Below are 10,000 nucleotides of genomic sequence, written 5' to 3'. Positions count from 1 at the left end.
ACGAGACGCCGGGCGAGGCAGGCGGCCAAGCGGGGAGGGGGGGCGCCGGGGGACACCTCCGGCGCGGCCGACCGCCACCAGGACGCACGCGGGGGTCTCACCGCCAGCAGCCTCCGAGCACGGAGGCGGCCCCGCGTGGCACCTGGAGCGGCCGACCAGGCCCCTTCAGCGATCCCTGCGGCTCCCCCACCGCCACGCCCAGTCGCACGCGGCCAGAGCCCCCGGAACCCGCTTTTCCCCCCACACGCACCGCAAGGCCGACCCAAACCCTCCGGGCGCCCACCGGGCCGCCACCGACCTGGCCCCGAAGGCGCGCGCCGTGGGTACGCGGACACCGGGCCAACCAGCGTGGCCGGCGGCGGCGACGCCCCCAGAAGGCGGAGCCGGGTTCGGGCCCAGACGGGGCGGCCAACAGCATAAAAGCCGGTGAGCCGCTCGGGGAAGAGAGGATCGGCAGGCGGCGGACAGGGAAAAGGAGCACAAGGCAGGCAAGGAGCCAGGGGGCCACGGAGACAAGGGCACGGGGAACCCGCAGGGGGCTAACTCGGGCAAGCAACCCTCAGGCACGGCCGGGCCACCAGGAAAACACGGCCACGGGATCCCACCGCCACAGACACGAGGGCGGTCCCGCGGCGCCCCGCCTGGGACGCCGAACGGCCCTTGGGCAGCCCACCGAGCAACCCCCTCACGAGCCCCGGGTCCCACCACCGGCGGCCCCGAAGCAACCTCAGCCACAAGCCCAACACCAGGGGCCACATGTCGCCCGTTTCTCGTCCGTCCCGGACCCGGTCCCGCTCCGGGAGACCGGCGCGCCGCCCCGTGGGGACGGCTCGCTCCCCAAGGACCAGGCGGCCCCACACCCCGCGCCACGCGAACGCGGTCATCGGCAGCGGTCGCGGCTCGGCACGGGAGCGGGCGGAGAGCCGGCTCACAGCGGGGAGCGGCGTCGCGCGCCAGACGGAGTGCCACGCGCACCCGCCGCTCGCAGCAGCCTTCCCATCCGCTAGGACGTCGGGCCCGGCCCAGCGGGATCCTCCCCCAACTCGGAAGGGGGAGGCGCGGGCCACAGTAGACGACGAGCCGCGCGCTCGGCCCCCACCGCGGGGTCCGGCGGAACCCTCACTGTCCCCCCACCTCATCCCGTCGAGGCGGGGACAGCGGAGGAGGAGGGTTCTCTGCAGGCGAGTCGCTACGGCAGCGCTACCACAACACAGAGAGAGGCGGCGGGCCGGGGGATCCGGTACCCCAAGGCACACCTCTCGGATCGCTAGAGAAGGCTTTCTCACCGAGGGTGGGTCACGCTCCCCACCCGCCAGTCGCCCCTCGTCGGGCCCGCAGAGGCACTCAGGGACGCCTGGGGAAGGGAGGGGGCCTGCGGCGCGAGAAGAAACCTGCGGCAACCTTGAGCGTTTGCGGTCAGGGCAGGGGCCCGGCCGGCGCGCGTGCGCACAGCCCCCAAGGCCCCCCGCCGTCCACCCACCTCCTTTCTGTGAGGCAAGGCGCCTCCAGTTAACCCACACACGACCGATCGGAGGCAGAACGGCAGCCCCTCGGCGGCCGGCCGGCGCACGCGTGGCCGGCCCGAGCCCACCGCAACCGCTCACACGGCCCGCGCTCACCCGCCAGAGGGGAGCACGGGACGTGCGCTCGCCAGACCAGGCGGCGCCCTTCCCCGCGTGGGAGGGGCGCGTCTCACTCAACCGCCTCGACCCGCACAGCCAACGCGCTCCCTCAGGACCCACGCGCGGACACCACGGCGGCGACCGGAGGAGGGGGCGCTGGGGGCGGGAGCGACACACCACCGCTCGGCCTCGGGCACCTGAGAGACAGCCCGGGGCGCTCCAGGAGCACCGCAAAGGCCCAGGCGGAGCCAGCGCTCGTGCAATACCCGAGAGGGCAGCACGGCGGGCCAGCGGGACAGCACCCCCACCGCCGCGGAGGGGGGCGGCCCACGAGGCGACGACCACAAGAGGCGAAAGCGAGGGGTGCCTGCTGCGTCAGAGGACCCCCGCCGACCCACGCCGGACGCCACGAGGCAGGCGGCGGGGTCGGGACAGCGAGGTCGGGCCGGGTTCCGCACCCCAGTGCCTCCCAACGCACCGCCCACAGGCGGGGATGGGAGACGGGGGAAACCCCGCGGGCGGGACGAGAAGAACGGGTCTCATTCACCACGAATGCCCGCCCCTCGCCCGTCGCGGCTCGGTCCCGGCCCGGGAGAGCGTGACATCACCACATCGATCAGGGAAAGCATCCCCGGAGCAGGGTCGGCCGGCCAGCCACAGCCTCCCCAGAGGCCAGCGAGCAGATCAGCCTGGCCATCCCCAGCCCCAGGACAGGGGCGGCAGACAACCCGGCAGAGACGAGGAATGCCTGACACGCACGGCACGGAGCCAGCGGGAGTGGGGTTGTCACGGCCGCCCCAGGTGCCCGCAGCGGGGAGCGCACGGTGGCACGGTAAGCCCGCGCCACCTTCCCCGCCGCCCCCAGGTGGGTCAGAGACCCGGACCCAAGGCGGCACCGGGAGCTGGGACGCTCGGATGCATGAGAGACCGGGCACACGGGCCCCAGCAGGCGGCTCAAGCACGAGCAGGGCCGGCTAGCCGGGTCACCGGGAGGCCGAAGACCCGCGACGCATCCAAGAGACCCAACCTCTCCAGCGACAGGTCGCCAGAGGACAGCGTGTCAGCAATAACCCGGTGGCCCAAAATGCCGGCTCGGAGTGAAACATATACCTCCCCAGGAGACAGGAGGTCGAGTCACCGACCACGCCGCCGGCCCAGGGAACCCGCGACACGGGCATCTGTCCCCAAAATCGCCACCATCGCAGCCAGACACGGAGCACCCAGGGCCCTCTGGTCGACCCCAGGACACACGCCGGAGCAGCGCCGGGCCAGGGACGTCCTCCCGGCCACCCGTGCCACGCAGGGGCCGGCCCGAGTCTCCAGAGCGAGACTCGGAAGCGTTTTCGGCCGTCCCCTCGTACGACCGGGACACACGAGGGACCGAAGGCCGGCCAGGTGTGACCTCTCGGGCCGCACGCGCGCTCAGGGAGCGCTCTCCGACTCCCCACGGGGACTTGCAAACAACAGGTCACGGCAGAGGGACCGCTCCCCGGCACCCGGGGGACGAGGCAGGACGGTCCCCGGCTCCCCACGGGGACTTGGAGAAAAAATTCGGCCGCTGCCTCAGACGGCCAGGATGCGCGCGGGCCCGCGACCGGGCCGGGAAGGGTGTCCCCAGCCTCCCGCCCCAAGCCCGGTGGGTCCCCGCGGGTCGCGGGTCAGGCCTCGGGAGCCGCGGCGTGCTGGTCGACCAACCCCGGCAGCCCCACACCCGGCTCTGGCCCGAAAGCGCAGCGACAACCTCTCCCCACATAAGCCTGCACGCCTGAGCTCTGACTCACAAGTGACGCGCCAGAGCTCTGGCGCGACCGGGACAGCCCGGCTGACGACCGCGGTCTTTCCGGAGCTCTGCCTAGCTCACAGCGGGGACGGTCCCCTCCCTCGGCAGCTGCCACCGCAGCTCCGGAAGCCAAGGGAACGATATAAAAGCGGCCGCCAGATGGAGTCCGACAACCGTCGCGAACGTCACCAAGACAGATCCGGATGGCAGGCCGGCCCGCGGACCGCAAAACCGAAACCGTGAGTCGAGAGACGCTATCCCGAGGCCGAAAACGCAGCCCCTGTACCCCAACCCCACAGAAACGGTCCCCAAACCCTGTCTCTGCATGGACCGCGACACAGTCAGAAGACAACCCACGGCGTGTGGATGTTCGGAGAGGCATCTCGGTGGGAGAAACAACAAGCAAGGACTCGGTCGCGGGTCGTTGAGGACACAGGGAGACACAGAATGCGTAGGCTCTTCCTGAATCCAGACAGAGAAGGAGGGAGGGAGGGAGGGAGGGAGGGAGGGAGGGCGGGCGGGCGGGCGGGCAGGCAGGCAGGAAAACATAAAGAAGGAAACAGAGAAAGAAAGAAAGGAAGGAAAACCTAAAGGAGAGAAAGGAAGAAAAGAGAAGAGAAGAGAAGACAAATATCAATATAAGTACTTACATTTGTATATAGGTATAACATATAAAACTACATTAAAATAGAAAAAAATTTATATGCATACACATGAATAAACAGATAAAAATGAATAAATAAAAAATAAGGTAACATAACATAAGCAAATAGGCCAGGCGCGGTGGCTGACGCCTGTGATCCCAGCACTTTCAGAGGCTGGGGGAGAGAGAGAGAAAAAAAAATGAAAGAAAGAAAGAAAGAAAGAAAGAAAGAAAGAAAGAGAGAGAGAGAAAGAGAGAGAGAAAGAAAGAAAGACAGAAAGAAAGAAGAAAGAGAGAGAGAGAGGGAGAAAGACAGCGAGAAAGAAAGGCGAGAGAAGAAAGAAAAAAAAAAGAAAGAGGAAAGACAGGAAGAAAGACAAAGCAAGAAAGCAAGATAACAAGACAGCAAGAAAGCACGACAGAAAGAGAGAAAGAGACAGAAAGAAAAAGCAAGAAAGCAGCAGAGAGAGAGAGAGAGAGAGAGCGCGCGAGCGCGAGCGAGCGAGCGAGCAATCGAGAGAGAGAGAGAGAGAGAGAGAGAGAGAGAGAGAGAGGAGGAGGAGGCGGCGAGGCGAGGCGAGGCGAGGCGAGGCGAGGCGAGGCGAGGCGAATCTACCTGCTTTCACTACATGTGGGGAGAATCAGGAAAGCCCCCACTAACAACAAGGCCTGAAGTGGAGCTGCCATCTCTGAAATCCGAGCAGAAGAGTCCACACGGGTTAAAGACACGAAGAAAGTCAGGGAAACAACTGCTCAAAGAGAAGAACAATCTGGCCCAGCCAGGGTCTGTCTCCTGAAGTTGTGTGGGCAACGAGGGAGTGGGACGGAGGGAGGGAGTGGGACGGAGGGAGGGAGGGAGGGAGGGCCTCCGAGGCTCGTGTCAAACAATAAATGATAATAAAATAAAAGGAAGTTAAAAAAAAAAATTGCGCATCATTCGTAGCATCACTGACGCCTCGAAAGGCGAGAGGCATGTGTTTATGTCACTGTGGGACTGTTTTCTTTTTTCTTTTTTTTTCTTCTTCCCTCTTTTCCCGGAAACTCACTTTTTAATTATTTCATTTTCCTTTTCTTTTTTTTTTTTAATTTTTAATTTTACTTTCATTTTTACTTTTATTTTTAATTGTTTGAGAGGTTGTCTCCCTCTCTCGCCCAGGCTGGTGTACAGTGGCGCGATCTCGGCTCACTGCAACCTCCGCCTCCCAGGTTCAAGTGATTCTCCTGCCTCAGCTCGGCCTCCCGAGTAGCTGAGATTACAGACGCGCACGACCATGCCCGGCTAATTTTTGGTATTTTGACTAGAGACGGACGGGGTTTCACCATACTGGCCCTGCTGGTCTGACCACCTCGTGATCCAGCGATCCACCACCCTCGGCGTCCCAAAGTGCTGGGATGACAGGCTTGAGCCACCGCGCCGGGCCTAGTTATTCCTTTTATTTTATTTCAAATTTTTAATTGTACGTATGCATGTATGCATGTATGTATGTATGTATGCATGCATGCATGCATGTATCTATCCTTTTTTTTTTTTTTTTTTGAGACGGACAGAGAGAGACAGTGAGAAACAGAGAGAGAGAGAGAGAGAGAGAGAGAGAGAGAGAGACAGACAGACAGAGAGAGAGAGAGAGAAACAGACGGGGGGGAAGAGAGAGAGAGAGAGAGAGAGAGAGAGAGAGAGAGAGACCAACAGACAGAAGGACAGGCAGAGAAAGAGAGTAAGACAGAAGACAGACACAGGGACACAGGGAGAGAGACAAGCGGGGGGGGGGGAGAGAGAGAGAGAGAGAGAGAGAGAGCTCCCAGACATCACGAAGCCGTTTCAATGACATATTCTCTCTGGTCTTTGTCTGGGGATATTCAGTTTTTCACCGTAGGCCTCAAGGGCTCCCAGATGTCCCTTTGGAATCTCTACAAAGAGAGTGTCTCCAACCTGCCTAATCAAAAGAAAGGTGTAACTCTTTAGGATGAGTCCACACATCGCAAAGCAGTTTCTCAAATACATTCTTTCTATTTTTCATCTGGGAATATTCGGTGATTCACCATAGGCCTAAAGGGACTCCCAAAAATCCATTCAGAGAGACTGCCCAAAAAAAGTGTTTCTAACCTGATGAATCCAAAGAATGGTGTATCGCTAAGAGATCAATCTACGCATCACAAATCAATGTGACAGATAGCCTCTCTCTGGTTTTAATCTGTGGATAGTCTGTTTTCCAACGTAGGCCTCAATGGGTTTCCAAATGTCCCCTCACAGATTCTACGGAAAGCGTGTTTCCAACCTCCTGGTTCAAAAGAATTATCCGTTCGAGGTGAATCCACACGTCAAAAAGCAGTTTCACCAGCAGCAGTTTTTCTCCTTTTCCTCTGGGGATGTTCACTTTCACCAGGAGCCACAAAGGGCTCCCAAATGTCCCTTCGAAGATTCTGCAAAGAACTGCTTCCAATCGGCCGCGTGCAGCGGCTCACGCCTGTCATCCCAGCATTTTGGGAGGCAGAGGCGGGTGGATCACCTGAGGTCAGGAGTTCGAGACCAGCCTGGCCAAAACGGTGAAACCCCATCTCTACCAAGAACACAAAAAATTTGCCGGGCTTGGTAGCGGGTGCCTGTAATCCCAACTACTTGGGAGGCTGAGGCAGGAGAATCCCTTCAACTGGAAGGCAGAGGTTGCAGTGAGCCGAGATGGTGTCACTGCACTCCAGCCTGGGGGACAGAGTGAGAGTCTGTCTTAAAAAAAATAAAAATATTAAGAAAAAAATACTACTACAACAACAACAACAACAACAACAACAACAACAACAACAACAGCAACAACAACAAAATGCTTCCAATCTGCTGAATCAACAGAAAGGTTTAACTCAGTAAGAGGAATCTACACATCGCTAAAAAGCAGTTTTACAGATAGCTTCTTGTTAGTTTTTATCTACAGTTTCCTGGTTTTCACCCTAGGCCTCGAATAGCTCCCAAATGTCCTTTTGCAGATTCTACAAAAGGGCCGCTTCCAACCTGGTATATCAAAAGAAAGGTTTCACTCTGTGAGATGAATCCACACACGACAAAGCAGTTTCAGAGACAGCTTCTTTCTAGTTTTTATTTGGGGATATTCGGTTTTTCACACTAGGCCTCAGTGGGCTCCCAAAGGTATACTCGCGGATTCTACAGAAAGAGTGCTTCAAACCTCCTCAATCAAAAATTAGTTGTAATTCGGTGCCATGAATCCACACATCACAAAGCAGTATCATAGAGAGCTTCTTTCTATTTCTCTGGTGGGGATACTCGGTTTTTCACAACAGGCCCCAATGGGCTCCCAAATGTCCATTCTGCTTCCAAACTGCTGAATCCAAAGGCAGTTTTAACTCGGTATGATGAATCCACACGTCACAAAGCTGTTTCATGAAGACCTTCTCTCTCGTTTTTATCTGAAAACATAAGATTTTTTCACCATACGACACAAGGGTCTCCGAAATGTACACAGAGAGATTCAACCAAAAAACCCTTCCAACCTGCTGAGTAAAAAGAAAGGTTTAACTCTGCGAGACGAATACACACACGACAAAAGCAGTTTCACAGAGAAAGGTGTTTTTTTTGTTTGTTTGTTTGCTTGCTTGCTTGCTTGCTTGCTTGCTTGCTTGCTTTTTGGTTTGTTTTCTTGGTTTTTTTTTTTTTTTTTTTGGAGACGCACTTCCGCTCTTGTTGCTCAGACTGGAGCGCAATGGCGCCATCTCGCCTCACTGCGACCTCCGCCTCCCAGGTTCAAGCAATTCTCCTGCCTCCGTTTCCCTTCCCGAGTAGCTGGGATTACAGGCATGTGCCACCACGCCCGGCTAATTTTGTATTTTCAGTAGAGACGGGGTTTCTCCATGTGGGTCAGTCTTGTCTCGAACTGCCGACCTCAGGTGATCTGCCAGCCTCGGCCTCCCAAAGTGCTGGGATGACAGGCGTGAGCCACCGCGCCCGTACAATTGTATTGTATCGTATTGTATTGTATTTACATTGATTGATTGATTGATTCATTGATTGATGCTGCCTGATCAAAGGTCACTCAGGCCCAGTCGTCAAAGTGGCGATTTCCTAGGCAACAAGGAAGGGGGGAGCTTGGAGGTGGGGGCGGGGGCGGTGGAGAAGACACAGTTGCCCCAGGCTGTGCGCAGGCGGCCTGAGCTTCCTTCCTCTGTTGAGGCCTCCATTTTCAGAGTAACAGTGGCCGCTAGGTGATGCCCGACGTCTGCCAATGAGACTGTCAGCCCGGAATGAATTGGGATCGCCTGGAGGGTGAGGCGGGAGGGGGAAGGATGGAGGCCCCCACAGCACAGTGGGTCACCGCGCCCTTCCAGGCGATCCCCACAACTAATCGACCAGGGCCCCTGGGGGCACACAGCCTAAGACCCCAGCCATCGGATCATCTGGAACTTCTGTCCGAAGACGAGAGACGAGAGACCGACTGGAAATTCTCTCGGTCAAGGTCCAAACCTAAAAGAATCACTGACACAGACACCAGGACTAACTAAGACAATTTGTAAAAGTTTCCGTGTTTTGGGTGAATCCGCGTATTTCTGGATCACAAAATTACTGATTTTGAACATTGCGGTTTTTCTACTCCTTACGTGTACGGTCCTGTGATAGACAGACCAGGGGACTCCTCAGCTCAGAGTCCATGAGGCCAGAAGCTGACATCCTAAATTTCTATGTAGAATGAATTTCAGCAAGCCAGCCAAACACTCTGCCGTAAAACTGTCCGGAAGACAAGCGGTGGTGTTTCGGGGGCGGACTGGGGGGGGAGGGGGGGGGGAGCCGGGTGCGGTACGCTCACGCCTGTCATCCCCGCACTTTGGGAGGCCGAGGGCAGGCGGATCCCTCGAGATGGTGGCCATTGCACTCCAGCGTGGGCAACAAGAGCGAAAACTCCGTCCAAAACAAGAACAACAACAGAAACGTTAAGTGCCGTCTGCTGTTATTTTTGCTTCCCACCCCGAGAAGAACAGAATACAGCTGTTGTCTCCCTGCCCGCCTGCCTGCCTGCCTGCCTGCCTGCCTGCCTGTCTGCGTGCCTGTCTGTCTGTCTGTCTGTCTGTCTGTCTGTCTGTCTGTGACAGGGTCTCGCTCTGTCTTTCGCCCAGACTGGAGTGCAGTGACACCATTGTGGCTCACTGCAGCCTCAACTTCCCCGGGGTTAGGGGATTCTTCTAAGGGATCCTACGGCCTCGGCCTCCCAAAGTGTTGGGGTTACAGGCGTGAGCCATCAGCACCCGGCCTGAGTTCATACATCTGGTCTCACTACGCCTTAACCACACGCCCGTGAAGCACTCAAGTCAAGAGAGAGTCGGCAAGAGACTTTCAGCATTCTCTCCCAAAACCAGTGAGGTGGATGGCGGCCCTGTGTTTCCCAAGCTCCTGTGGTTTTAGGTGGCCACGCGTAGAGGATAGATAGATTTCAAATGTTTCCAGAGAGGCGCAAGCCACAGTCATTCAGGACATCCGAGCGCGAGATGGGGTTTCTGACAGCGACTTAAGGGCCAGGGAGGGCCAGAGTCTGCCGGGGCCCTCGTTCCAGTGCTGGGGCCGATGGAACCCAAGGCTGAGGGAGCCAGCAGTCCGCACAGAGAGAGCTCCAGCCCTAGGCCCCACCGTGCAGACCGACTCAGAAGGAAGAGAGTCCCTCATCCTACATACGTCACATCCCTCCACTGAACTTGGGAGCGGATCCGTTTTCCAAACATGAGGTGACTCTCGGTTCGAAATGGATCACAAGGGGCCGGGCTTTCCAGAGTCGGCATGATAAAGAAGTCATTCTGTGGCACAGAACGAGGTGTGGCTCTTATCTAGACTCCGCAGTGAAAGCCAGTGAAACAGGGCGAAACCCCGTGTCTACTAAAAATTAAAAGAGGAGCCGGGCATGGTGCCGCTTGAAGGCAGGAGAATCGCTGGAACCCGGGAGGCAGAGGTTGCAGTGAGCTGAGATC

This window comes from Macaca fascicularis, chromosome 10 (assembly GCF_037993035.2).
Source record: "Macaca fascicularis isolate 582-1 chromosome 10, T2T-MFA8v1.1".
In the NCBI taxonomy this organism is placed as follows: domain Eukaryota; kingdom Metazoa; phylum Chordata; class Mammalia; order Primates; family Cercopithecidae; genus Macaca; species Macaca fascicularis.
This window is presented reverse-complemented; position numbering follows the sequence as displayed.